Source organism: Elephantulus edwardii, unplaced genomic scaffold, assembly GCF_000299155.1.
Source record: "Elephantulus edwardii isolate Elephantulus edwardi_28Jun2011 unplaced genomic scaffold, EleEdw1.0 scaffold00013, whole genome shotgun sequence".
Lineage (NCBI taxonomy): Eukaryota > Metazoa > Chordata > Mammalia > Macroscelidea > Macroscelididae > Elephantulus > Elephantulus edwardii.
Window position 1 is genome coordinate 8,498,189 of NW_006399763.1, and position 6,716 is coordinate 8,504,904.

Genomic DNA, 6,716 nt, shown 5'->3' on the forward strand with positions numbered 1-6,716 from the left:
CTTGCTTGTTGAAAGTGAAGAGGATTTGAAACATTTGCTGCAGAAGATCAGAGTATAGGGGTCAATATGGATTACATCTTAACATCAAGAAACAAAAATCCTCACCAGTGCACCAATGGAAAACATAATGACAGATAGAGAAAAGACTGAAGTAGTCAACAATTTCATTTTACTGAGATCTACAATCAACAGCAATGGTAATAACAGTCAATAAATCAAAAGATATGTAGCCTTTGGAAAATTTGCTCTTATGAGCCATTCGAAAGTGTTAAAGAGTAAGAATGTAAATTTAAAGATTAAAATGTGCCTGATCCAAGCCATGGTCTTTTCAATGACATCCTAGGTATCAAAAAGTTGGACAATGAATAAGGATGACAGAAGAAGAATTGATGCCTTTCAATTTTAGTGGTGAAGAATAGTACCAAATACCCCATGGACTACCAAAAGAACAAATGAGTCTGATTTGGAAGAGTAGAAACAAGGTGTTTCTGCTTCTTGTTGTTGTTGATTGCCGTCGAGTCGAGTACAACTCATAGTGACCCTATGAACAAAAGGCCTGAAGCCTTCTATAGCTATTGACATTTATCAAAGTTTATAGAGTTTCCTGAGGCATGGATGAAATGTCTTCTTAAATATTTTGGGTATGTTGTCAGGAGGAGCAAATCGTTAAAAAAAGACATCATACTGGGACAAATGGAGAGTCAGAGAACAAGAAAAAGACCTTCAACCATATGGATTGACACAGTGACTCAAGTACATTGGAGAGCATGAGAATGGCTCAGGCAAGTTTCAGATCTGTTGTGCAGAGGGTTGCTGTAAGTCCTAGTTGACTTAATGACACCTAACAAAAATAGCATTAGCTATACATCTCAGTATAATAAGGTATACATGACTATCCACAGTTTCAGACATTACTTGAAGTATTAGATATGGTTCTGTGTTGGAAAAGCTCTAGGATGTTCTTGGGAAAAATTAAGCAATTTCATATGGATTATGAAAGAATGCGTATATTAATTTTATTTCTAAAATTTAATTTGAATGTTTCATTCCAATGCATTTATCCAAAACATGTCAAGTAGCATGATTATAACTTTTTTTCTTTGTTAAAGAACATTGCCCTCTACCCTCCCCCCAAAAAGCTACAAATTTATCTCTAAAAAGCTTTGTAAATACGTTTGCTGATAAATGAGGACAGCTTCCTGGGCAATTAACTGAAAGAGATTCATATTTGTTCCCATTCCCCAGAAAGGTAAACCAACTGAATGTGGAAATTATCAAACAACATCATTAGTATTATATGTACACATAATACTTCTCAAGATGATGAAAAACATAGCTAGAACAGTCCTGCCAAGAAATCTGGAGTTCAACCACTTGGCCAACTGACTGGAAGAGACCTATATTTGTTCCCATTTCAAAGAAAGGGGATCTGATAGAATGTGAAAATTATCGAACAATATTATTACTATCACATACAAGCAAGATTCTACTGAAAATTTTCCCAAAACAACTGGAACAGTACACCAACAGAGAACTGCTAGAAGTGCAGGCTAGGTTTAGAAGGGATCATGATAGTAGGGATAATATAGCTAATGATAGGTGGATCTTCGCTGAAAATAGGGAGTATCAGAGGAATGCCTATCTATGTTTTATTAACTACGCAAAGGTGTTTGTGTGGATCACAACAAACTACGTCTGACTCTGAGAGGAATGGGAATCCCAGAACACTTGATTGTACTAATGTGAAACTGATATTTGGACCAGAAGGCAGTTGTCAGAACAGAGCAAAGAAACACTGCATGGTTCAAAATTGGGAAGGGTGTATGCCAGGGATTGTCCTATCTCCCCATACCTTTTCAATCTATATGTAGGACAAATTATCTAGGAGGCTGGGCTTTATGAGGAGAAATGTAGCATCAGGATTGGAGGAAGATTCGTCAACAATCTGCATCATGCAGATAACAGAACCCTGTCGATACTGAGGAAGACCTGGAGGGCTTGCTAAAGAAGGTCAAGAACTGCAGTCTTCACTACTGATTGAGGCTCAATATCAATAAAACAGAGATTCTCACCACAGGGCTGACTGGCAGCATCATGATAGATGGTGAAGAGATTGAGATTATTGACAGCTTTAGAGTGCTTGAGTCCACAATCAGCACTCTTGGCACCAGCAGCCAGGAAATTATAAGACGTATTGCATTGGGAAAATCTGCTGTCAGGGATCTCTCCAGAATACTGAAGATCAAATGATGTTAGTTTGAAGATTAAGATGTGCCTTATAAAGGCCTTGTCTTCACAATTACTTGCTATGCATCAGAAAGCTAGACAATGACTAGAGATGATAAAAGGAGAATTGATGCCTTTGAGCTTTGGTGTTGGAGAAGAGTATTGAATATACCAGGGACTGCTACAACAATGAACAGATTCACCTTGGAGAGGGTGAAGCCAGGCTACTCCTTGGAGGCAAGGATTCTGAAGCTTCATCTGACACACTTCGAACACGTTGTAAGGAGGGACCAGTCCTTGGAGAGAAATGTCATGCTTGGGAGGATGGAGGGACAGCACAGGAGAAGAAGATCCTTTATCAGATGGATTGATTCAGTGACTGGGGTAATGGGGGTAGGTGTGTCAGTAACAGTGAGATTGGCACAGGACTGAGCAGGGTTTAAGGCTGTTGTACATAGGATCACTATAAATTGCAGGTGACTCAATGACATATAACAACAACAACAGAACAGTAAATAGGCTAAAAATTGTCAGATATTCAAGCTGGATTTAGAAGAAGCTGTGGCACCAGTGATATCATTGCTGATGTCAGATGAGTGCTAGCTAAAAGCAAAGAATACCAGGAGAGTGTCTATTGTGCTTTATTGACTATATAAATATATTTTACTGTGTGCATTATAACAAATTATGGCTAACATTGAGAAGAATGAGAATCTTAGAACACTTGATTGTGCTTATGTGAAATGTATACCTAGACTAAGAGGCTATGTGTGTGAACAAAGCAAAGGAACAAAGCCTGGTTTAAAATAAGAAAGATGTCTTCCCAGGTTGTATACTTTCTCTGTACGTAACATATTTGAGAAGTTAGGCACTGTGAAGAAGAAAATGGTATCGGAATTGGAGGAAGACTCATTAGTAACTAATGTTATGTAGATGACACAATTTTGAATGCTGAAAGTTAGGAGAACATATATTGAAAGGACAATATGGATTGTAGCTCTATGCAAAGAAAACAAAAATTCTCACCACTAGACTCATGGTTAACATTGTGATAGATGGGGAAAAGATTGAAACTGTGAGTAACTTCATCTTACTTGGATCCACAATCAAATAGTACTCCTTTGTACCAGTAGTCAGGAGACTACTCAGATCATAGCCTGGATCAGGTGCACCTTAGTCTCTAGACTGCCATCATTACTCTTTAACACTCTGGAGAGGTCCCCGACAGCAGATTTTTCTAAAGCAAATCATCTTTGGATTTCCTGATTGTGGATTCAATTGAATATCCCATGGACTGCCAGAAGAACAAACAGATATATCTTGGGGAAGGTACAGCCAGAGTGCTTTTTTAGAGGGAAAAATGATAAAGATTTGTCTTATATACTTTGGGAGCTTTGGGAGAGTTGCTAGGAGAGACTATTCCTTGGAGGGGAACATCATTAGTATAAAAGTGAAGTGTTATTGAAAAGTAGGAAGACCCTCCAACAGATAGATTTGTACAGTGACAGTAGCAATGGGCTTGAGTATGTCAGGGAGTGTTAAGATAGTGCAGACATTTCTCAAAAGGCACAGAATAGAACAAGTTTCAGTACTGTTGTTTGTAGAGTCACTATGTTGTACACAACTTGACCCCGCCTAACAAAAATATTGCTGATAACTATAGAAAAGGGTAATAATTTGCTATACTGTATTAAAATAAAGAATAAAAGTGACATACCAGGGTGACTCCACTGAAGGAAAATCTTCAATAAAATTTGACTGTAACAGGAAGCTTGGCTTGTTCCTTGAGAATTGTTATTGTCATTTTTTGTTTCAGCACTATATTTTGGAAAAGAAAATCCTAGACAGTGAGCACATGGAAAAAAAGAATACCCTTTCCTTTCCATTCCTACAGATTGTCTGTTATTCCTTCCCTTATTATTTATTCTTCTTTGGGAGTGAAGTAAGGAGAAAGTAATGAAAATTAAATGTAAATTGGTTAGTGTTATAAAATGAGGTTTTTTTAAAAACCAAATTAAAATGTACTCAAATTTTCTTTTTTCTTCAAATAGTAGATAATGAAGTTCTAATAGTACCCAGCTGGGCTCAAGTTATGAGATTATTTTATTCATTAAATATGAGAACATATTTTATCCAATTACATTCATATTTCTATTTTCCAAGGTAAAATGGAAAGAACACTGAATATCAGATGTTCCAAACTCTAATATTTTGCCATATCTATAAATCACTGGCTACAGTGGTGTTTATTTTTGTTTATCTATTGTTGTATTATATAGGGAAAATATTGTTACTTTTCCTTTTATTCCCCCAATGTTATTTGCATTTGTATTAATGGACCAAAACCAGATCATCTGTTTTTTATTAAATCACAATCGTTTTGTATAGATGTCAAGGAGATATTTTGATAGATTTCATTCAGTTTGAACTGTGCACAGTTCTAGGTACTCACTAAAGCCTGCTCATTCTCGAAAGCCTACAGACCCTAAAAATGGCACCTATTAATTTTTCAAACCTTTAGTATTGTAAGCAGACAGAGACAAGTCTGTGGTAGAATTTTCGACCTTCTGTGAAGAAGATTCAAGTTTGATTGTAGGTCAATGAATTTCAATGGCCTGCTCAAGACTCCTGAGACAATACTGTGGGATTCTCCAATATACTGGTGTCTGTTAACTTGGATTATCTTCACCAAACACTTACTCTTTCAAAAGAAAACTTTAAAAAACCCTCAAGATGCTATTAGACAACATTTATTCAGAAAACAGAAAGTAGTTTTCACCTTACATTAGAATTCTCAGCAAATAGTGGCAGTTTTGATGCCAAAAATTGCAAACCCCAAAGTGTCCACAGTCTAGCTGAGAAGGTAAACAAGAAAACATCTTAGTTATTGTGCTACTATAATAGAAATACCACAGTGGGTGGCATAAAGTACTGAAGTTTATTTTTCTCACTGTTTAGGAGGCTAGAAGTATGAAATCACAATGCCAGATCCATGGGGAAACTGTGTGTTGGCTCTGGAGGGAGGTGCTTGCCTCTTTAAGCTTCTGCTCTTGGGAGATCTTTACATGGCTTGGTATCTCTTCCCTGATCTCTAATTCTCTTTGCTTCCTTATTTAATCTCTTTTATATTGAAAAAGAGATTGACCCCATTAAGATACACCCTATACTAATCCTGTTATGCTATTAACATCACAAAGACAACCTGTTCCTAAATGAGATTATAATCATAGGCATGAAACAAACAAAAACTTCAGACTACCCTCTTGCTGTGAATGTATTTGGACTAATAGTAACCACATATGTAGGACACCCATAGTGACCCTGTGAGCAACAGATCTGAACCCTGTCCTTTCCCATGCCACCCTTACACCTCCTGACACACTAGAGCCCCTTGCAGAAGTCACCTTATCAATCCATCTGGTTGAGGGTCTTCCTCTTCCCCTATACTTCACCTTTCTGAGCATCATGTCCTCTCCAAGGAATGGCCCCTCCTATCAACATGCCCGAAGTATATGAGGCTACTCATCTTTGCCTCCAAAGAGCACTCTGGCTGCACCCTCTCCAAGACATACTTGTGTGTTCTTTTAGCTATCCCTGGCATGTTCAGTGCTCTTCTCCGACACCACAACCCAAAGGCATTGATTCTTATTCTGTCATTTTTATTCATCATCCAGCTCTCAGATGCATATATCAGACAGACCGTGGCTGGAATCAGACAAACCTTAGTCCTCAAACTGACACTATTACACCTCAATAATTTGGAGAGGTCCCTAACTGCCGACATTCCCAGTGAAATATGTCTCCTTTATTTCCTAACTGCTGGCACCAAAGGTGTTAATTGTGGATCCAAGTAAGATGAAGTATGGGCAAGTCCTGTCCCATAGACTTGTCTATTTAGTTTGTAAGAACTCGTCTTACTAAACCAAACTCAACTCTGTGGTGGTCTGTAGTGTACTGAACTGCTAAGCAAAAGATTGTGTGTCTTCTGGTAGCTCTGAAGGAGTAAAACAGGCTGTCTCTTCCCATTAAAAAGTACAGCCTCAGAAACTAGGTGGAGTGTCTCTATGAGGTGGAATCTATTCAATGACAGCGAGTGAAAGCAGATTACAATATATGTCCTCTGTGAGGCACTTGGTGAATATGGACCAATTAGCAACCTCCTGCAAAATCAATCACTGCCCCTACAGGGCTCCCCTAATTAGAGTTACAATGGTTGAGATTTGTTGTTGTTATGTGCCATTGAGTTGCCTGAGACCCATAGCAACCCATAGCAACCCTATATACAACAACCCTGAACCCTGCTCTGTCCTGAGCTAGTCTCACTAATTCTGACACACCAACCCCCATTGCCATAGTTACTGTATCAATCCATCTCATCTGGGGTCTTGTTTCCTTTGCTGTTTCTCCACTCTTCCAAGCATGATCTTCTCCTCCAAGGACCAGTCTCTCCAGGCCACGTGCTCAAAGTATGTGAGACAGAGTTTCAAAAT